Source organism: Oncorhynchus masou, chromosome 21 (genome assembly GCF_036934945.1).
Source record: "Oncorhynchus masou masou isolate Uvic2021 chromosome 21, UVic_Omas_1.1, whole genome shotgun sequence".
NCBI lineage: Eukaryota > Metazoa > Chordata > Actinopteri > Salmoniformes > Salmonidae > Oncorhynchus > Oncorhynchus masou.
In genome coordinates, this window is record NC_088232.1 from 37,779,355 (window position 1) to 37,802,330 (window position 22,976).

Below are 22,976 nucleotides of genomic sequence, written 5' to 3' on the forward strand. Positions count from 1 at the left end.
ACGTGGAAACAACATTGATTCAACCAGGATGTGCCCATTGGGTCATTGCACACACACATTAGTGAGAAGCACCACCGTATGGGTCCACTTTGATATTCTACTCCCCTCAGCTATTACTGCCAGCATGTCTGTCTGTGTGATATTTACCAATGAAATGAGAAGGGTGTCATTGATTGCCGAGCAGTAAGAGCTGTATGAGCACAGAGGCGTGAAAGGATGAAATGCTGCCGGACCACACCAGGGTCTAAGATCAGCAAAGCAATTCAGTCAGACTCAGCCTTGGTTCAACACTCAGAGAGTGCATCTCTCTGGGACAGATGGACAGACAGAAGGAAGGAAGGGCCTGGGCAGGTCATAGAAGTACATTCATTAATGAGAATGAGACTAGGTGGGAGACAGCCAGGGTTTGTGTGTGTGTGCTTACGAGTGTGTGTGTTTGTGTGTGCAAGTATTTAAGGTCTAATGCAGCCATTTTATTTATATATCACATAATTTCTGGCTAACAATTACAACTAGCTCTCACAGTATCACGTCAAATTTCAAAGTTGTTTTAAACGCCAAATGTAAAAGTGTTTAAGGTTAAGTTTAGGCATTATGTCCACATTTTTAAGGATAGTGTTACGTTTAGGCATTAACTTTGAATGTTTAAGGTTTGGGATAAGGTTTGGGTTAAGGTTTGGGATAAGGTTTAGGTTAAGGTTTGGGTTAAGGTTTGGGTTAAGGTAAGGGATAAGGTTTGGGTTAAGGTAAGGGATAAGGTTTGGGCTAAGTTTTGGGATAAGGTTTGGGTTAAGGTTTGGGTTAAGGTAAGGGATAAGGTTTGGGCTAAGGTAAGGGTTAAGGTTTGGGCTAAGTTTTGGGATAAGGTAAGGGATAAGGTTTGGGTTAAGGTAAGGGATAAGGTTTGGGTTAAGGTAAGGGATAAGGTTTGGGCTAAGTTTTGGGATAAGGTTTGGGTTAAGGTTTGGGTTAATGTTTGGGATAAGGTTTGGGTTAAGGTTTGGGTTAAGGGTTGGGTTAAGGTAAAGGTTAAGGTAAGGGATAAGGTTTGGGTTAAGGTAAGGGTTAAGGTTTGGGTTAAGGTAAGGGATAAGGTTTGGGTTAAGGTTTGGGATAAGGTTTGAGTTAAGGTTTGGGATAAGGTTTGGGTTAAGGTAAGGGATAAGGTTTGGGATAAGGTAAGGGATAAGGTTATGGGCTAAGTTTTGGGTTAAGGTTTGGGTTAAGGTAAGGGATAAGGTTTGGGCTAAGTTTTGGGTTAAGGTTTGGGTTAAGTTTTGGGTTAAGGTAAGGGATAAGGTTTGGGTTAAGGTAAGGGATAAGGTTTGGGCTAAGGTTTGGGATAAGGTTTGGGTTAAGGTTTGGGTTAAGGTTTGGGTTAAGGTAAAGGTTAAGGTTTGGGTTAATGTTTGGGATAAGGTTTGGGTTAAGGTTTGGGTTAAGGTAAAGGTTAAGGTAAGGGATAAGGTTTGGGTTAAGGTTTGGGTTAAGGTAAAGGTTAAGGTTTGGGTTAATGTTTGGGATAAGGTTTGGGTTAAGGTTTGGGTTAAGGTAAAGGTTAAGGTAAGGGATAAGGTTTGGGTTAAGGTTTGGGTTAAGGTAAGGGTTAAGGTTTGGGTTAAGGTAAGGGATAAGGTTTGGGTTAAGGTTTGGGATAAGGTTTGTGTTAAGGTAAGGGATAAGGTTTGGGATAAGGTAAGGGATAAGGTTTGGGCTAAGTTTTGGGATAAGGTTTGGGTTAAGGTTTGGGTTAATGTTTGGGATAAGGTTTGGGTTAAGGTTTGGGTTAAGGGTTGGGTTAAGGTAAAGGTTAAGGTAAGGGATAAGGTTTGGGTTAAGGTAAGGGTTAAGGTTTGGGTTAAGGTAAGGGATAAGGTTTGGGTTAAGGTTTGGGATAAGGTTTGAGTTAAGGTTTGGGATAAGGTTTGGGTTAAGGTAAGGGATAAGGTTTGGGATAAGGTAAGGGATAAGGTTATGGGCTAAGTTTTGGGTTAAGGTTTGGGTTAAGGTAAGGGATAAGGTTTGGGCTAAGTTTTGGGTTAAGGTTTGGGTTAAGTTTTGGGTTAAGGTAAGGGATAAGGTTTGGATTAAGGTAAGGGATAAGGTTTGGGCTAAGGTTTGGGATAAGGTTTGGGTTAAGGTTTGGGTTAAGGTTTGGGTTTTGGGTTAAGGTAAAAGGTTAAGGTTTGGGTTAATGTTTGGGATAAGGTTTGGGTTAAGGTTTGGGTTAAGGTAAAGGTTAAGGTAAGGGATAAGGTTTGGGTTAAGGTTTGGGTTAAGGTAAAGGTTAAGGTTTGGGTTAATGTTTGGGATAAGGTTTGGGTTAAGGTTTGGGTTAAGGTAAAGGTTAAGGTAAGGGATAAGGTTTGGGTTAAGGTTTGGGTTAAGGTAAGGGTTAAGGTTTGGGTTAAGGTAAGGGATAAGGTTTGGGTTAAGGTTTGGGATAAGGTTTGTGTTAAGGTAAGGGATAAGGTTTGGGATAAGGTAAGGGATAAGGTTTGGGCTAAGTTTTGGGTTAAGGTTTGGGTTAAGTTTTGGGTTAAGGTAAGGGATAAGGTTTGGGTTAAGGTAAGGGATAAGGTTTGGGTTAAGGTTTGGGTTAAGGTAAAGGTTAAGGTAAGGGATAAGGTTTGGGTTAAGGTTTGGGTTAAGGTAAAGGTTAAGGTAAGGGATAAGGTTTGGGTTAAGGTTTGGGTTAAGGTAAAGGTTAAGGTAAGGGTTAAGGTTTGGGTTAAGGTAAGGGATAAGGTTTGGGTTAAGGTTTGTGTTAAGGTTTGGGTTAAGGTTTGGGTTAAGGTAAGGGATAAGGTTTGAGTTAAGGTTTGGGTTAAGGTAAAGGTTAAGGTAAGGGATAAGGTTTGGGTTAAGGTAAAGGTTAAGGTAAGGGTTAAGGTTTGGGTTAAGGTTTGGGTTAAGGTTTGGGTTAAGGTAAGGGATAAGGTTTGGGTTAAGGTAAGGGATAAGGTTTGGGTTAAGGTTTGGGTTAAGGTTTGGGTTAAGGTAAATGTTAAGGTTTGGGTTAAGGGTTAAGGTTTGGGTTAAGGTTTGGGTTAAGGTAAGGGATAAGGTTTGGGCTAAGTTTTGGGTTAAGGTTTGGGTTAAGGTTTGGGTTAAGGTAAAGGTTCATGTTTGGGTTAAGGTAAAGGTTAAGGTTTGGGTTAAGGTAAAGGTTAATGTTTGGGTTAAGGTAAAGGTTCATGTTTGGGTTAAGGTAAAGGTTAAGGTTTGGGTTAAGGTAAAGGTTAAGGTTTGGGTTAAGGTAAGGGTTAAGGTTTGGGTTAAGGTTTGGGTTAAGGTAAAGGTTAAGGTAAGGGTTTGGGCTTAAGGTAAGGTTTGGGTTAAGGTTTGGGTTAAGGGTTAAGGTTAAGGTTAAGGGATAAGGTTTGGGTTAAGGTTTAAGGGATAAGGTTTGGGTTAAGGTAAAGGTTAAGGTAAGGGTTAAGGTTTGGGTTAAGGTAAGGGATAAGGTTTGGGTTAAGGTTTGTGTTAAGGTTTGGGTTAAGGTTTGGGTTAAGGTAAGGGATAAGGTTTGAGTTAAGGTTTGGGTTAAGGTAAAGGTTAAGGTAAGGGATAAGGTTTGGGTTAAGGTAAAGGTTAAGGTAAGGGTTAAGGTTTGGGTTAAGGTTTGGGTTAAGGTTTGGGTTAAGGTAAGGGATAAGGTTTGGGTTAAGGTAAGGGATAAGGTTTGGGTTAAGGTTTGGGTTAAGGTTTGGGTTAAGGTAAATGTTAAGGTTTGGGTTAAGGGTTAAGGTTTGGGTTAAGGTTTGGGTTAAGGTAAGGGATAAGGTTTGGGCTAAGTTTTGGGTTAAGGTTTGGGTTAAGGTTTGGGTTAAGGTAAAGGTTCATGTTTGGGTTAAGGTAAAGGGATAAGTTAAGGTTTGGGTTAAGGTAAAGGTTAATGTTTGGGTTAAGGTAAAGGTTCATGTTTGGGTTAAGGTAAAGGTTAAGGTTTGGGTTAAGGTAAAGGTTAAGGTTTGGGTTAAGGTAAGGGTTAAGGTTTGGGTTAAGGTAAAGGTTAAGGTTTGGGTTAAGGTAAAGGTTAAGGTTTGGGTTAAGGTAAAGGTTAAGGTTTGGGTTAAGGTAAAGGTAAAGGTTAAGGTTTGGGTTAAGGTAAGGGTTAAGGTTTGGGTTAAGGTAAGGGATAAGGTTTGGGTTAAGGTAAGGGATAAGGTTTGGGTTAAGGTTTGGGTTAAGGTTTGGGTTAATGTAAATGTTAAGGTTTGGGTTAAGGGTTAAGGTTTGGGTTAAGGTTTGGGTTAAGGTTTGGGATAAGGTTTGGGCTAAGTTTTGGGTTAAGGTTTAAGGTTAAGGTTTGGGTTAAGGTAAAGGTTCATGTTTGGGTTAAGGTAAAGGTTAAGGTTTGGGTTAAGGTAAAGGTTAATGTTTGGGTTAAGGTAAAGGTTCATGTTTGGGTTAAGGTAAAGGTTAAGGTTTGGGTTAAGGTAAAGGTTAAGGTTTGGGTTAAGGTAAGGGTTAAGGTTTGGGTTAAGGTAAAGGTTAAGGTTTGGGTTAAGGTAAAGGTTAAGGTTTGGGTTAAGGTAAAGGTTAAGGTTTGGGTTAAGGTAAAGGTTAAGGTTTGGGTTAAGGTAAAGGTTAAGGTTTGGGTTAAGGTAAAGGTAAAGGATAAGGTTTGGGTTAAGGTAAGGGTTAAGGTTTGGGTTAAGGTTTGGGTTAAGGGTTTGGTTAAGGTTTGGGTTAAGGTAAGGGTTAAGGTTTGGGTTAAGGTTTGGGATAAGGTTTGGGTTAAGGTTTGGGATAAGGTTTGGGTTAAGGTTTGGGTTAAGGGTTTGGTTAAGGTTTGGGTTAAGGTAAGGGTTAAGGTTTGGGTTAAGGTTTGGTTTAATGTTTGAGATAAGGTTTGGGCTAAGGGTTGGTTAAGGTTTGGGTTAAGGTAAGGGTTAAGGTTTGGGTTAAGGTTTGGGTTAAGGGTTTGGTTAAGGTTTGGGTTAAGGTAAGGGTTAAGGTTTGGGTTAAGGTTTGGGATAAGGTTTGGGTTAAGGTTTGGGATAAGGTTTGGGTTAAGGTTTGGGTTAAGGGTTTGGTTAAGGTTTGGGTTAAGGTCAGGGATAAGGTTTGGGATAAGGTTTGGGATAAGGTTTGGGTTAAGGTTTGAGTTAAGGTATGAGTTAATGTTTTGGATAAGGTTTGGGTTAAGGTATGAGTTAATGTTTGGGATAAGGTATGAGTTAATGTTTGGGATAAGGTCTGAGTTAAGGTATGAGTTAAGATTTGAGATATGGTTTGAGTTAAGATATGAGTTAAGGTTTGGGATAAGGTATGAGTTAAGATATGAGTTAAGGTTTGAGATAGGCTTAAAACAAAAATCTCAAAGCAACTTTCTATCGCTGGATTGGAACTTTGTAACCAGAGGCAGATGCACATGACCAAACATACAGCCTTGCTCTTCTACATCCCCCTCTCCTTAGAAGTCTGCAGTACTTCAGCCACCCTCGAGCAGTGCTCTGTAATGAAGGGAGATGTTAGTGAGCTGTCACCCACTGAACACGGTCACCCTCATGACACAGCCCAGCGCTCCACACACTACTGCCTGTCACTCTGATGAATCTAACAAAGACTTGCTAGTGTCTGCTCCCTCACAAGCATGCACACACACACACACACACACACATACAGGAGCTTCATGCACCCATTCCTTTAGAGGAGGCAAGAAGTACGTGTGAATGGAGGGGGGACACAGCTTTTTCCTGCAATCTAGCTATGTTACCAAAGCACCTTATACCCCCCACCACTGCGACCTGTATACTCTAGTGGGCTGGCCCTCTCTACATATTCGTCGCCAGACCCACTGGCTCCAGGTCATCTATAAGTCTATGCTAGGTAAAGCTCCGCCTTATCTCAGCTCACTGGTCACGATAACAACACCCATCCGTAGCACGCATTCCAGCAGGTACAGTGCCTTGCGAAAGTATTCGGCCCCCTTGAACTTTGCGACCCTTTGCCACATTTCAGGATTCAAACATAAAGATATAAAACTGTATTTTTTTGTGAAGAATCAACAACAAGTGGGACACAATCATGAAGTGGAACGACATTTATTGGATATTTCAAACTTTTTTAACAAATCAAAAACTGAAAAATTGGGCGTGCAAAATTATTCAGCCCCTTTACTTTCAGTGCAGCAAACTCTCTCCAGAAGTTCAGTGAGGATCTCTGAATGATCCAATGTTGACCTAAATGACTAATGATGATAAATACAATCCACCTGTGTGTAATCAAGTCTCCGTATAAATGCACCTGCACTGTGATAGTCTCAGAGGTCCGTTAAAAGCTCAGAGAGCATCATGAAGAACAAGGAACACACCAGGCAGGTCCGAGATACTGTTGTGAAGAAGTTTAAAGCCGGATTTGGATACAAAAAGATTTCCCAAGCTTTAAACATTCCAAGGAGCACTGTGCAAGCGATAATATTGAAATGGAAGGAGTATCAGACCACTGCAAATCTACCAAGACCTGGCCGTCCCTCTAAACTTTCAGCTCATACAAGGAGAAGACTGATCAGAGATGCAGCCAAGAGGCCCATGATCACTCTGGATGAACTGCAGAGATCTACAGCTGAGGTGGGAGACTCTGTCCATAGGACAACAATCAGTCGTATATTGCACAAATCTGGCCTTTATGGAAGAGTGGCAAGAAGAAAGCCATTTCTTAAAGATCTCCATAAAAAGTGTTGTTTAAAGTTTGCCACAAGCCACCTGGGAGACACACCAAACATGTGGAAGAAGGTGCTCTGGTCAGATGAAACCAAAATTGAACTTTTTGGCAACAATGCAAAACGTTATGTTTGGCGTAAAAGCAACACAGCTCATCACCCTGAACACACCATACCCACTGTCAAACATGGTGGTGACAGCATCATGGTTTGGGCCTGCTTTTCTTCAGCAGGGACAGGGAAGATGGTTAAAATTGATGGGAAGGTGGATGGAGCCAAATACAGGACCATTCTGGAAGAAAACCTGATGGAGTCTGCAAAAGACCTGAGACTGGGACGGAGATTTGTCTTCCAACAAGACAATGATCCAAAACATAAAGCAAAATCTACAATGGAATGGTTCAAAAATAAACATATCCAGGTGTTAGAATGGCCAAGTCAAAGTCCAGACCTGAATCCAATCGAGAATCTGTGGAAAGAACTGAAAACTGCTGTTCACAAATGCTTTCCATCCAACCTCACTGAGCTCGAGGTGTTTTGCAAGGAGGAATGGGAAAAAATGTCAGTCTCTCAATGTGCAAAACTGATAGAGACATACTCCAAGCGACTTACAGCTGTAATCGCAGCAAAAGGTGGCACTACAAAGTATTAACTTAAGGGGGCTGAATAATTTTGCACGCCCAATTTTTCAGTTTTTGATTTGTTAAAAAAGTTTGAAATATCCAATAAATGTCGTTCCACTTCATGATTGTGTCCCACTTGTTGTTGATTCTTCACAAAAAAATACAGTTTTATATCTTTATGTTTGAAGCCTGAAATGTGGCAAAAGGTTGCAAAGTTCAAGGGTGCCGAATACTTTCGCAAGGCACTGTATATCTCACTGGTCATCCCAAAAGCCAACACCTCATTTGGTCGCCTTTCCTTCCAGTTCTCTGCTGCCAGTGACTGGAACGAATTGCAAAAATCCCTGAAGCTGGAGACTTATATTTCCATCACCAACTTTAAACATCAGCTATCTGAGCAGCTAACCGATCGCTGCAGCTGTACATAGTCCATCTGTAAATAGCCCACCCCAATCTATCTACCTCATTCCCATACTGTTTTTATTTACTTTTCTGCTCTTTTGCACACCAGTATCTCTACTTGCACATCATCATCTGCTCATTTATCACTCCAGTGTTAATCTGCTAAATTGTAATTCTACGCTACTATGGCCTATTTATTGCCTACCTCCTCACACCATTTGCACACACTGTATATAGACTTTCTTTTTTTCTACTATGTTATTGACTTGTTTATTGTTTATTCCATGTTATTACATGTGTAACTCTGTGTTTTTGTTCTTGTCGCACTGCTTTGCTTTATCTTGGCCAGGTCGCAGTTGTAAATGAGAACTTGTTCTCAACTAGCCTACCTGGTTAAATAAAGGTGAAATAAACAGCACTGCTCTTTACCTGTTCAATTGTCATTTTAATCAGGGTGGCATTCTGACTGTTGTAAATCACACATCTCAATATACTACACTAGCATGCCTACCCACTGGACACAGACATCAGTTCAACATCTCATTTTTATGTGAATTTTGTTTATTTGACAACTGATGTACATTCAATGTGAAGTCATAATAAAATAAGTTGGGTGGAAAAAAAACGAAATTCCCTTACATTTATGACAAATCCTATCTGTTTTCCACGTTGATTCAACGTCACCACATATCATTTTTTTGTGGGGGGTATTAGAGCCAAATGGAGAACAATCAGATGAAACTGACTCTGTGACTGGAAGTACTGGACGTGAGGAGGACTCTGTGCATAGAGGATAAATAGTATTTGTCCAACTGGAGAAACATTCAGAGGACATTTCTTCTCACTGCATGGGCCTCTCTCTGTCTTTTTATCTGTCTGTCTCAATCTCTGCCTGTCTTTCTGTTTCTCTCTCTCTCTCTCTCTCTGCCTGTCTTTCTGTCTCTCTGTTTCTCTCTCTCTCTCTCTACCTGTCTTTCTGTCTCTCTGTTTTTCTCTCTCTTTCTCTGCCTGTCTTTCTGTCTCTCTCTCTGCCTGTCTTTCTGTCTCTCTGTCTCTCTCTCTGCCTGTCTTTCTGTCTCTCTGTTTACCTCTCTCTCTGCCTGTCTTTCTGTCTCTCTGTCTCTCTCCCTCTGCCCTTCTCTCTGTTTCTATCTCTCTCTGCCTGTCTTTCTGTCTCTCTGTCTCTCTCTCTCTCTGCCTGTCTTTCTGTCTCTCTCTCTGCCTGTCTTTCTGTCTCTCTGATCCTCACTCTGCCTGTCTTTCTGTCTCTCTGTTTCTCGCTCTCTGCCTGTCTTTCTGTCTCTCTGTTTCTCTATGTTTCTCTCTCTCTGCCTGTCTTTCTGTCTCTCTGTTTCTCTATGTTTCCCTCTCTCTGCCTGTCTTTCTGTCTCTCTGTTTCTCGCTCTCTGCCTGTCTTTCTGTCTCTCTGTTTCTCTCTCTCTCACACACTCTCTCTCTCTCTCTCTCTCTCTGCCTGTCTTTCTGTCTCTCTATTCCCCCCTCTCTCTCTGCCTGTCTTTCTGTCTCTCTGTTTCTCTCTCTCTCTCTCTGCCTGTCTTTCTGTCTCTCTCTCTCTCTCTCTCTCTCTCTGCCTGTCTTTCTGTTTCTCTGTCTCTCTCTCTGCCGGTCCTTCTGTCTCTGTCTCTCTCTCTCTGCCTGCCTTTCTCTCTCTGTTTCTCTCTCTCTCTCTCTCTCTCTCTGCCTGTCTTTCTGTCTCTCTGTTTCTCTCTCTCTCTCTGCCTGTCTTTCTGTCTCTCTGTTTCTCTCTCTCTCTCTCTGCCTGTCTTTCTGTCTCTCTCTCTCTCTCTCTCTCTCTCTCTCTCTCTCTCTCTCTGCCTGTATTTCTGTTTCTCTGTCTCTCTCTCTGCCGGTCCTTCTGTCTCTCTGTCTCTCTCTCTCTCTGCCTGCCTTTCTCTCTCTGTTTCTCTCTCTCTCTGCCTGTCTTTCTGTCTCTCTGTTCTCTCTTCTCTCTCTCTCTCTCTCTCTCTCTCTCTCTCTGCCTGTCTTTCTGTCTCTCTGTTTCTCTCTCTCTCTCTCTGCCTGTCTTTCTGTCTCTCTCTGTCTCTCTCTGCCGGTCCTTCTGTCTCTCTGTCTCTCTCTCTCTGCCTGCCTTTCTCTCTCTCTCTCTCTCTCTCTCTCTCTCTCTCTGCCTGTATTTCTGTCTCTCTGTTTCTCTCTCTCTGCCTGTCTTTCTGTCTCTCTGTTTCTCTCTCTCTCTGCCTGTCTTTCTGTTTCTCTGTCTCTCTCTCTGCCTGTCTTTCTGTCTCTCTGTTTCTCTCTCTGCTCTCTCTCTCTGCCTGTCTCTGTCTCTCTGTTTCTCTCTCTCTCTCTCTGCTCATTCTCTCTCTCTGCCTGTCTTTCTGTCATTTCTCTGTCTCTCTCTGTGTCTTTCTGTCTCTCTCTCTCTCTCCTGTCCTTCTGTCTCTCTGTCTCTCTCTCTCTCTGCCTGTCTTTCTGTCTCTCTGTTTCCCTCTGCCTGTCTTTCTGTTTCTCTGTCTCTCTCTCTGCCTGTCTTTCTGTCTCTCTGTTTCTCTCTCTGCCCCTCTTTCTGTCTCTCTGTCTCTCTCTCTCTGCCTGCCATTCTGTCTCTCTGTCTCGCTCTATTTTCCTGTATTTCTGTCTCTCTGTCTCTCTCTCTCTGCCTGTCTTTCTGTCTCTCTGTTTCTCGCTCTCTCTCTGCCTGTCTTTCTGTCTCTCTGTTTCTCTCTGTTTCTCTCTCTGCCGGTCTTTCTGTCTCTCTGTCTCTCTCTCTGCCGGTCTTTCTGTCTCTCTGTCTCTCTCTCTGCCTGCCTTTCTGTCTCTCTGTTTCTCTCTCTGACTGTCTTTCTGTCTCTCTGTCTCTCTCCCTCTGCCTGTCTCTCTGTTTCTCTCGCTCTCTGCCTGTCTTCCTGTCTCTCTGTTTCTCTCTCTCTCTCTGCCTGTCTTTCTGTCTCTCTCTCTCTGCCTGTCTTTCTGTCTCTCTGTCTCTCTCTCTCTGCCTGTCTTTCTGTCTCTCTGTCTCTCTCTCTCTGCCTGTCTTTCTGTCTCTCTCTCTCTGCCTGTCTTTCTGTCTCTCTGTCTCTCTCTGCCCGTCTTTCTGTCTCTCTGTTTCTCTCTCTCTCTGCCTGTCTTTCTGTCTCTCTGTCTCTCTCTCTGCCTGTCTTTCTGCCTCTCTGTTTCTCTCTCTCTGCCTGTCTTTCTATCTCTCTCTCTCTGCCTGTCTTTCTGTCTCTCTGTTTCTCTCTCTGCCTGTCTTTCTATTTCTCTGTTTCTCGCTCTCTGCCTGTCTTTCTGTCTCTCTGTTTCTCACTCTCTCTCTGCCTGTCTTTCTGTCTCTCTGTTTCTCTCTCTCTCTGCCTGTCTTTCTGTCTCTCTCTCTCTGCCTGTCTTTCTGTCTCTCTGTCTCTCTCTCTCTGCCTGCCTTTCTGTCTCTCTGTTTCTCTCTCTCTCTCTCTGCCTGTCTTTCTGTCTTTCTCTCTCTCCTGCTCTGTCATAAGCACTCATTCACTAGTTGGGTTATCATGCACAGAACTGACACTACACAAAGCAAATGTGTGTGTGCGTGCATGTGTATATGCATACATCCATTGGTGTGAATGCACAAACAACTGATTTGTGTCACAGTCACAGAAATGAATGTATCCCCCTGCTGGCGGCAGGGGGATAAACACTGTCTGTCACATTTAGACCGGGGACTTGGTTTAGTGGTGGCTGCTGTGTGTCTTCACTGCCATTCCCTGGAGAGCAGGGGGACCAACCCACATGATGATTAATAAAGAGATAATGAGTGTGATTTGTCACCCTGTTTATGATGCCGCCTGCATGCCAGCCGACCAGCCTGCCCCAGTCGCCCTTCCCTGCAGCTTTTTTAGGAATCCCAAACAAACAAACACAAACTCTAGAGTCAAAAGAAACAGCGACCCAAAACCAACATGTAAAAACATCCACCTGAGCTTTGGTGGTTGGTGTTTGGTGCTCTGCACTAGAACAAGGCGCTTCACACTTCATCCACCTCTCAGCTGTTGTTATTCTTTGTGTCAACAGCAGGCCAAACAACACAAGTGGCGTACGTCCCAAATGGCACCCCATTCCCTTTATAGTGCACTACTTTTGGTTATATTTGATATCTATACATATTATATCTACCTCCTATGTGACTCGTGATGAGACTATGCAATTAATATGTTAAGTCTACTGCAGCAGGCTGAATAAGGGTCACACAGTGTTTCTTAGTGGTCTTAAATCTACTTTGAAACAAAAGTAAACACCTCACACACATGGTTACGGTCTTTAAAAAAAGACACCTGTAGTATGTCAGACACAGATTTGAAATGTATTAAATTGTTTGTTTGCATCCCAATATTACACTTTATTTACACCACAGAAGAATGAAACATTAAAAAAACACCACATTTTTGGCTTTTAATTGGTTTCAATGTTTATTAATAATTAAATTATAAAAAATATGAATAACATTCCAACCATGAGGCCACTAGGTAATTTGACTGCAGGAAAGGGCTACATGAATTATCTGACTCCATAAAGATGATCTAGAATTATGCAATAGACTATAGTTGAGTTATAGGCCATCAAGAAAGGTCTGAGTATGGAATTACAAATAGATTTAAATACAAATAGATTTAATATCATTGTAAAATTAATGGATTCACATACAAGGCAGAGAGATATATCATTACAACACTGTATATAGACGTAATATGACATTTGAAATGTTTTTATTCTTTAGGAACTTTTGTGAGTGTAATGTTTACTGTACATTTTTTATTGTTTATTTCTCTTTTGTTTATTTTCTATTTCACTTGCTTTGGCAATGTAGACATATGTTTCCCATTCCATTGAAATAAAATTGAAATTGAATTGAGACAGAAAGAGAGAGAGAGAGAGAAAGATAGACAGAGAGCACGGTTACATGCACACAATAACCCGGTTATTGTGGATAGTCAGATTAATATAATAATTCATTTAAAACTTTTACATGCTTTGCAAGAAGAACGAGTTCCCTAATAATCCTGTTTGCACATCTGAAGTCAGGCCACCTGATGGAGTCAGGCCACCTGATGGAGTCAGGCCACCTGATGAAGTCAGGCCACCTGATGAAGTCAGGCCACCTGATGAAGTCAGGCCACCTGATGAAGTCAGGCCACCAGATGAAGTCAGGCCACCTGATGAAGTCAGGCCACCTGATGAAGTCAGGCCACCTGATGAAGTCAGGCCACCTGATGAAGTCAGGCCACCTGATGAAGTCAGGCCACCTGATGAAGTCAGGCCACCTGATGGGACTTATGAATAAACTCAACAATCAAAACAAACCTTCTACCACGGTGACCATGTCATTTTTGAGAAGCCTGTCTGATTCTGTGTTCAAACAGTTTGTATGTAAAGACTGTTTCTGGAGTGCATACTTTCACTTTTTTCAAACTCGCCATTCGCCTATAAGAGGGAGGCTTGTGTCCCCGCTGCTGGCACAAACACACCCTGGAATGTTGATTAAGATCTTTACATGTCCTAGTAATTCTAAAGATTGCTCAGAAAACCAGGTGTAGATATAATCTGTAGGGGCGGCGCAGAATAGATTTGACCATGTCTCTCCTCAGGTAATAGCTGAGGACACACACACACACAACTAAAATGAATTTCACAGCAACAAATCATTACTTTGAAGTCATGTATCATATAAGCCATAATTAAACTACCAAGGTAAGCAGCACCTCCAACGTATCATTACACCGAATAACAAAAAGTGATCCAACTCTATACAGTACCCCATTTTGAGTTGAGTGTAATTTAACTGAATATTCAACTGATGCTAAATGTGAAGCTATTGAAACTTCTACCCTTAATTGCAAGGCTATTCAAAATCCAACCCCTTAATAGTAGCTCCATTCTAGATTTGATTGCAGTTGTATTTCTTATGAATCATAATTATGCTGAATGGATGTGAATAATGAATCAGGCCACAGCTCTCCCATGGTAAGTCGTAGTGAACAATTAAACCACCTCAGGAAGGCTGATGGCCAATCTGTAGCCATACTGTCTAGACGAGCCAAGCTCTGAGATTTTATGAATTGTTTGAAGTACTCTATTGAGGCAGTGTAAATAACACATGTTCCCATGACTGTACCCAATCTACCCAGTACCCACTAGACAGTACCCACTCTACCCAGTACCCACTAGACAGTACCCGCTCTACCCAGTACCCACTAGACAGTACCCACTCTACCCAGTACCCACTAGACAGTACCCACTCTACCCAGTACCCACTAGACAGTACCCACTCTACCCAGTACCCACTAGACAGTACCCACTCTACCCAGTACCCACTAGACAGTACCCACTCTACCCAGTACCCACTAGACAGTACCCACTTTACCCAGTACCCACTAGACAGTACCCGCTCTACCCAGTACCCACTAGACAGTACCCACTCTACCCAGTACCCACTAGACAGTACCCACTCTACCCAGTACCCACTAGACAGTACCCACTCTACCCAGTACCCACTAGACAGTACCCACTCTACCCAGTACCCACTAGACAGTACCCACTCTACCCAGTACCCACTAGACAGTACCCACTCTACCCAGTACCCACTAGACAGTACCCACTCTACCCAGTACCCACTAGACAGTACCCACTCTACCCAGTACCCACTAGACAGTACCCACTCTACCCAGTACCCACTAGACAGTACCCACTCTACCCAGTACCCACTAGACAGTACCCACTCTACCCAGTACCCACTAGACAGTAAGAAAGTCTACTTAATTTGCTTCATGTGTATCTCCTCTCTCTCTTTTTCTCTTTCTCTGTGTGTTTGCAGACAGCTTGTCGGCTCCTGTCAATGTGACCATCAAGGCTCTGAAGGCCAACTCTGCCGTGGTGACATGGGACATCCCCGAGGGGGACCCCGTCATTGGCTTCGCCATCACACAGCAGGTGAGAGAGACAGAGCGCAACATGGAGGAGGATACACTCACACACACCACACACACAAACACACTCAAACACACACACACACTTGCCAACAGGAGATTAATTAGTACCTGTCACCAATCGTTACCCACCATCTCTCCGCTGCGTACCCGGCCAGCCGCTTGTTTTGCAAAACCGGTTGTCACAGGACGTTATGTTGTCGGGACGATCCTGCCAGAGCGCCTGTCTCCTCGACGGCGGCAGTGGATGATGACAGCTATGTAAAGAGGGAAAAACAATATTATTTATCTTGGCACACACAGTCCCTGCACAGCACACATCTTTGCTTTGCACATCTCTGAACACTCACTCTGTAGTTCAGCATAGTAATGCAGATGGACAGGTGTGTGGTCAATATGACAGTCAGTGTAGATAACTTGGCCAATGAGACAGCAAAGTGTAGGTTAGGATTAGAGCAGGGGGGTCAAGCCAGATCCGACCCGCGAGGGAACAAACTCAATATCCTTTAAAATGACTAAAACCAAATTGAAACGATGGATAGAGATAAATATTGCTTGCAAATTTTGATGGCGAGGAAATGTAATCAATTTTGAGTTTGGCCCCCTGGACCTCGTTGAAGACCAAATGCAGCCCCCGGGGCAAAATGTTATTGACACCCCTGGGTTAGAAGATAAAGACTAGGAGACAATAATGTTTTGACCTTAATATTTGACAACCAAAATGTGACAGAAGTGAAATAGTACAAAAGAGAGTAGTTGATCCAATCATTGAGCAGTAGGCCTGAGTAAAGCTGTTCCCATGGGTTATTTTAAACAAACATTACAAATCCATATTGGACACACACATTACTAAGAAGTAGTGGTATTTGTTGCAGGCAAAGATCAGGGCTTAACCTTTGAAATGGAGTCAATGGTTCGGTTCCATTCTAGCCCATTAGGCAGATGATTTCCTGGTCCCAGAAGCCCAGATGATTTCCTGGTCCCAGAAGCCCAGATGATTTCCTGGTCCCAGAAGCCCAGATAATTTCCTGGTCCCAGAAGCCCAGATGATTTCCTGGTCCCAGAAGCCCAGATAATTTCCTGGTCCCAGAAGCACAGATGATTTCCTGGTCCCAGAAGCCCAGATGATTTCCTGGTCCCAGAAGCACAGATGATTTCCTGGTCCCAGAAGCCCAGATGATTTCCTGGTCCCAGAAGCCCAGATGATATCCTGGTCCCAGAAGCACAGATATTTCCTGGTCCCAGAAGCACAGATGATTTCCTGGTCCCAGAAGCCCAGATGATTTCCTGGTTCCAGAAGCCCAGATGATTTCCTGGTCCCAGAAGCCCAGATGATTTCCTGGTCCCAGAAGCCCAGATGATTTCCTGGTCCCAGAAGCCCAGATGATTTCCTGGTCCCAGAAGCCCAGATGATTTCCTGGTCCCAGAAGCCCAGATGAGAACCCTGGTCCCATCCATCTCCTGACTGCTGCTCCCTCTCTCCACTCCTCCACATACAGCTCCTCTCCACACAGTCTATTTCTGTCAACTATTACTGCACAGTACCTGCATACTTCTACTACTAAGACTTATTTTTGTTTCTTGCCGTCTTTTCAAAATATAACTCTTATTTTTTATATACATTTAAAAAAAGGATTATTAGTTATTTAATGTCCTTGTCTATAACTGTGTGATGTATTTGTGATGTATTTGTGATGTATTTGTATGTTTTATGTGGACCCCAGGAAGAGTAGCTTTTGCATGTGCAGTAGCTAATAGGGATCCTAATAAACTCAACTAAACTTATTGGGAGTGAGTGGGTGATATCTGTGAGAAGTTCACTACGGTGCAATGTTGTGTGTGAGACTTCTCTTCAACACCAGTGTGATGTGTTACACTGCTCGCTAAACGCCCCTCTGTGATGATGTGCCAACAGAAAAAGGATGTGCGCATGCTACGCTTCATCCAGGAAGTGAACACCACCACCCGCTCCTGTGCATTATGGGACTTGGCGGAGGAGACCGACTACATTGTGCACGTGCAGTCCATCAGCATGAGTGGGCCCATGAGTCCGCACAGCGAACCCCTGCGCTTCCGCACGCCCAAGGAGGCCGAGACACAGGCCTCCAAGAGTAAAGGTAAACACCTCAACAAGCAAATACACACAGTACCTAAGGTAAAAACTAAGTCTAAAGTACTTCTCCGGGTTCCTGTACCTTATTATAATACACATACAGTGCCAAAAAAGAACGAGGAAACTCTGTGCACAGCAGTGCCTCAACATACCATGTCTAGATTACAGTTTGCAGTTGGACTCTTCACAACTCTTGACAGATTCCGTAAAGGCCAATTAAAATCAATAGGGACACAAAGCATGAAATTAAGTTCCACAACAGAATGCTCTTAAACATCAAGCACTAAACATTACCACAATTCCTGAATACAACACCTTCAGGGTGCTCTTCATGATGTATTGATGTGTCTACCCCAACTGCCCACAGGCCCTGCCCTGTGCTGGCACCCATTACCTCACCCCCCTCGCTGCCTCGCTCCTTCACTCACTACTCACCCCCCTCGCCGCCTCGCTCCTTCACTCACTACTCACCCCCCTCGCCGCCTCGCTCCTTCACTCACTACCCCTCCACCTCGCTGCCTCGCTCCTTCACTCACTACTCACCCCCTCGCCGCCTTGCTCCTTCACTCACTACTCACCCCCCTCGCCGCCTCGCTCCTTCACTCACTACTATCCCCCCTTGCCGCCTCGCTCCTTCACTCACTACCACTCCACCTCGCTGCTTCGCTCCTTCACTCACTACTCACCCCCCTTGCTGCCTTGCTCCTTCACTCACTACTCACCCCCCTCGCCGCCTCGCTCCTTCACTCACTACCCCTCCACCTCGCTGCCTCGCTCCTTCACGCACTACTCACCCCCTTGCTGCCTTGCTCCTTCACTCACTACTCACCCCCTCGCCGCCTTGCTCCTTCACTCACTCCTCACTCACACTCACATGAAGCAGGGGCAAGGACAGCAAGGGGCTTGTGATTCTGGGAACACTTCTGTCACGGGCATAGGCTGTTTGCACACACGGCCGTAGGCGCGCACACATGCACACACACGCGCAAACACACAATAACACACATACACTTCTCGCATGTAACTTAGTAGAGACATTCTCATGATTCTCAGCTTGGAGAAACTAGCAGAAAATGTTACCAACAGCTCCATCACATTGATGTCCAGTCCCCAGGGGCCCCAACCTTCTCAGAGCTACATCCATATAGGTGGATGAGAGGAGACGAGACCCTGTGCAGTGAAAGTGGTGGTAGTGTATGAGCGATGGCTTGGTTGAGATTAGATGGATCTGGCTGAGGCTGATTTGTGCGTGCCTCTGAGAAGTGTTTGTTTCCCTGTGTAAAGCCAGGCAGACACCTTGAAAAATTAGTGTAGTAGTGTTGAGGTGTGACATCCATCTCTCTCCCTCTCTTTCCATCCCTTTCTTTCTATCCCTCTCTCTCTCTCTACCTCGACATCCCTCTCTTTCCATCCCTCTCTTCACATCAAGCCACACTGTGAACCTGGCTCAGAGTACTACCTACAACACTATGCCAGGAAGGGGCAACACACACACACACACACACACACACACACACACACACACACACACACACACACACACACACACACACACACACACACACACACACACACAGTTGCTTTGTTGTAAGTTTGTTGCCGTAGTTGCAATAGCAATGTTCAGTAGTGTTGGCAGCGCAATGGTACTATTACCATTAGTAGAAGCAGGAGTCAAAGTTTATGATGATTTGTGTATTCATACGCTACATATACAAAAGTATATGGACACCCCTTCAAATTATTGGAGTCAGCTATTTCAGCCACACCTGTTCCTGACAGGTAAAATCGAGCACACAGCCATGCAATCTCCATAGACAAACATTGGCAGTAGAATGGCCTTTCTGAAGAGGTCAGTGACTTTCAACGTGGCAATATCATAGGATGCCACCTTTCCAACAAGTCCGTTAGTCAAAGTTCTGATGTGCTAGCTCTAAACCCGGTCAACTTTGAGTGCTGTTACTGTGAAGTGGAAACTTCTAGGAGCAACAATGGCTCAGCTGCAAATTGGTAGGCCAGAAAGCAAATAAAACAGGACCGCCAAGTGCTGTCCTCTGTTGCAACACTCACTACGGTGTTCCAAACAGCCTCTGGAAGCAACAACTGCATCACAATAACTGTTCATCAGGAGCTTCATGAAATGGGTTTCCATGGCCGAACAGCTGCACACAAGCCTAAGATCACCATGCACAATGCCAAGCGCCGGCTGAATTGGTGTAAATCTCGTACCCATTGGACTCTCAAGCAGTGGAAACGCGTACTCTGGAGTGATGAATCACGCTTCCCCATCTGGCAGTACGACGGACGAATCTGGGTTTGGCGGATGTCAGGGGAACACTACATGCCCCAATGTGTGCCAAATGTAAAGTTTGGTGGAAGAGGAATAAAGGCCTGGGGCTGTTTTTAATGATTCGGGCTAGGCCCCTTAGTTCCAGTGAAAGGAAATCTTAATGCTGCAGCATACAATAACATTCTAGACGATTCTGTACTTCCAACTTCGTGGCAACAGTTTGGGGAAGGTTATTTCCTTTTTCAGCAAGACAATGTTGACAATGCATGACAATACTGTTCACAAAGCGAGGTGGTTTGTGGAAGAACTTGACTGGCCTGTACAGAGCCCTGACCTCAACCCCATTGAACACCTTTGGAATTAATTGGAACGCCGACTGCAAGCCAGGCCTAATAGCCCAACATCAGTGCTGACTTCACTAATGATCTTGTGACTGAAGGGAAGCAATGTTCTAACATCTGGTGGAAAGTCTTTCCGGAAGACTGGAGGCTGTTGTAGCAGCAAAGGAGGCACCAACTCCATATTAATGCCCATGATTTTGGAATGAGATGTTCGATGAGCAGGTGTCCAAAGACGCTTCGTCATGTAACGTATATTTATGTGTTGTGAAATCCAATGAGGCCATTTAGAATAGACATCCCACTCAAGGGCACAACATCCCACTCAAGGGCACCACTCTGGGGCTCAACAGCCTTCTGGTTCAGCTCAGACATCCATTTCCCAGAACACTGCACCATATCACACAAACACAGAGAGATCTATGTACAAACAATCACACTTTACCATCCCACACAAATACATACACACACTTTTTTATACATACCGGTAAACACTGACTGCACCATTTAACAGACACTGCAGTAAACACTGCAATGAACATCACACACACCCATCCATTTCCCCAAGCACTACACCATCGCACATACCAACCAAGTTCGCCCACACATTGCATCCCAAAAGCACACAGTCATCATACTAAGGGAGAGATGACCTGTGCTAAATGTACCGTGCTCTCAAATGACTCTCTCGGTTTGCTTGTATTGCATAACCTCTCTGGCAGTCTCATATACACAGTGACATGTATTTATGGATCCCAAGGGAAGCCACCAAAAAAAGTGTCAAGGGAAGTCAGTTTGGATTTGGCTTTCCTCCAATCATATCACATTGAGAGCAATTGACAGAAAAACTTTAATAGTTGCATCTCATTGTGTCGTTGTCCGGTGGCTAGCTAGCTAAAATTGGTCCTTTCCTAAATTAGCCATGGATGGAGATAGGGATTTGAGCTTGTGGTTTTACTTAATTCTCCATAGTGGCCAATAATTAGAACTGCGATTCTGATCAAACCATAAATTCATACATTGTTCCCCTGGCCTGAGTGGATGGAAGTTCAGTATGTAGCTAGATGTAGAAGGCTAATGTTAACTAGATAACGTTGCCCATGAAAGGAAGTTAGGCTAGCGAGCAAGCATTTTCGCCAGGTAGCCTAGGACAGTGGTTCCCAAACTTGTTATAGTCCTGTACCCCTTCAAACACCTATACCCCCTCTAGCACCAGGTTCACCACAATCTCAAATGTTGTTTTCTGCCATCATTGTATGCCTGCCACACAGACAATGTAAGATACATTTATTAAACATAAGAATGAGTTTTTGTCACAACCCGGCTCGTGGGACGTGACCAAGAGCTCTTATAGGACCAGGGCACAAGAAATAATATAATAATAATCTTTACTTAACCATCTTACATTGGGAATAATTGGGAATAACTCATCACAGGTTAATGAGGAGGGTGCACGACTGAGTCTGGTGCACATTAAATAGTACCCGCAAAACACCAGTCTCAACTTCAACATTGAAGAGGAGACTCCGGGATGCTGGACTTATAGGCAGAGTTGCAAAGAAAAAGCCATATCTCAGACTGGCTAATAAAAATAAAAGATTAAGATGGGCAAAAGAACACAGACACTGGACAGAGGAACTCTGCCTGGAAGGCCAGCATCACGGAGTTGCCTCTTCACTGTTGACATTGAGACTTGTGTTTTGCAGGTACTATTTAAGGAAGCTGCAAGTTGAGGCCTTGTGAGGTGTCTGTTTCTCAAACTAGACACTCTAATGTACTTGTCCTCCTGCTCAGTTGTGCACCGGGGCCTCCCACTCCTTTTTTCTATAGCCAGTTTGCGCGGTTCTGTGAAGTGAGTAGCACACAGCGTTGTACGAGATCTTCAGTTTCTTGGCAATTCCTCGCATGGAATAGCCTTCATTTCTCAGAACAAGAATAGACTTACGAGTTTCGGAAGAAAGTGCTTTGTTTCTAGCCATTTTGAGCCTGTAATCGAACCCACAAATGCTGATGCTCCAGATACTCAACTAGCCTAAAGAAGAACAGTTTTATTGCTTCTTTAATCAGCACAACAATTTTTAGCTGTGCTAACGTAATTGCAAAAGGGTTTTCCAATAATCAATCAGCCTTTTAAAATGATAAACTTGGATTAGCTAACACAACGTGCCATTGGAATATAGGGGTGATGGTTGCTGATAATGGGCCTCTTTATGTAGATATTCCATAAAAAATCAACCGTTTCCAAACGGTGACCCCAAACTTTTGAACGGTTCTGAAGCAATTCCAGCGTTGCTTTGCTGTGTGCTTGGGATCATTGTCCCGTTGGAACGTAAATCTTCTCCCGATTCTAAGGTCGGTTGCACTCTGAAGCAGGTTCTCTTCAAGGATTTGCCTGTAATTGGCTCCATTCATTGTCCCCTCTATCCTTACCAGTCCCTGTCTCTGAAAAGCATCCCCATAGCATGAAGCTGTCACCACCATGCTTCACGGGAAAGGATGGCGTTATATGGGTGATGAGCTGTGCCAGGTTTTCTCCAGACATAGCGCTTTGCATTCAGGCCAAAATGTTCAAATTTGTCTCATCAGAACACATCATAGTTAACCTTATGCTCTCTTTCACGTGCCAAACTCCAGGCGTGTTGTCGTGCCTTTTTCTCAGGAGAGGCTTCCGTCTAGCCCCTCCCCCATAAAGCTCAGATTGATGAAGTGCTGTAGAGACTGTTTTCCTTCTGGCAGGATCTCCCATCTCAGCCAAGGAACATTGTAGTTCTATCAGAGTGGTCATTGGGTTCTTGGTCACCTCCCTGACCAAGGTCCTTCTTGGCCGGTTGCTCAATTTGGTTGGACGGCAAGCTCTAGGCATAGCATGGATAGTTCCATATTAGTTCTATTTCCCAATGACGGAGACTACTGTGCTATTGGAAACTTTCAACACTCTGGACATTGTTTTATACCCTTTCCCAGATATACAGTACCAGTCAAAAGTTTAGACACACCTACTCATTCAAGGGTTTCACTTTATTTTTACTATTTTCTACATTGTAGAATAATAGTGAAGATATCAAAACTATGAAATAACACATTTGGAATCATGTAGTAACCAAAAATGTGTTCAACAAATCAAAATATATTTTATATTTGAGATTCTTCTAAGTAGCCACCCTTTGCCTTGATGACAGCTTTGCACACTCTTGGCATTCTCTCAACCAGCTTCATGAACTAGTCACCTGGAATGGATTTCAAGTAACAAGTGTGTCTTGTTAAAAGTTAATTTGTAGAGTTTATTTCCTTCTTAATGTGTTTGAGCCAATCAGTTGTGTTGTGACAAGATAGGGGTGGTATACAGAAGATAGCCCATATTATGGCAAGAACAGCTCAAATAATCAAAGAGAAATTACAGTCCATCATTACTTTAAGACATAAAGGTCGGTCAATCTGGAAAATTTGAATAACTTAAAATTTCTTCAAGTGCAGTCGCAAAAACCATCAAGCGCTATGATGAAACTGGCTCTCATGAGAACCGCCACAGGAAAGGAAGACCCAGAGTTACCTCTGCTGCAGAGGATAAGTTTATTAGAGTTACCAGCCTCAGAAACTGCAGCCCAAATAAA

General features: G+C 43.7%; 1 pseudogene; it reads left to right on the top strand.

Annotated features, from left to right (window-relative positions):
• The window catches only part of LOC135507404 (fibronectin type III domain-containing protein 5-like), a 50,892-nt pseudogene that overhangs the window by 22,141 nt on the left and 5,775 nt on the right, over positions 1 to 22,976 (top strand).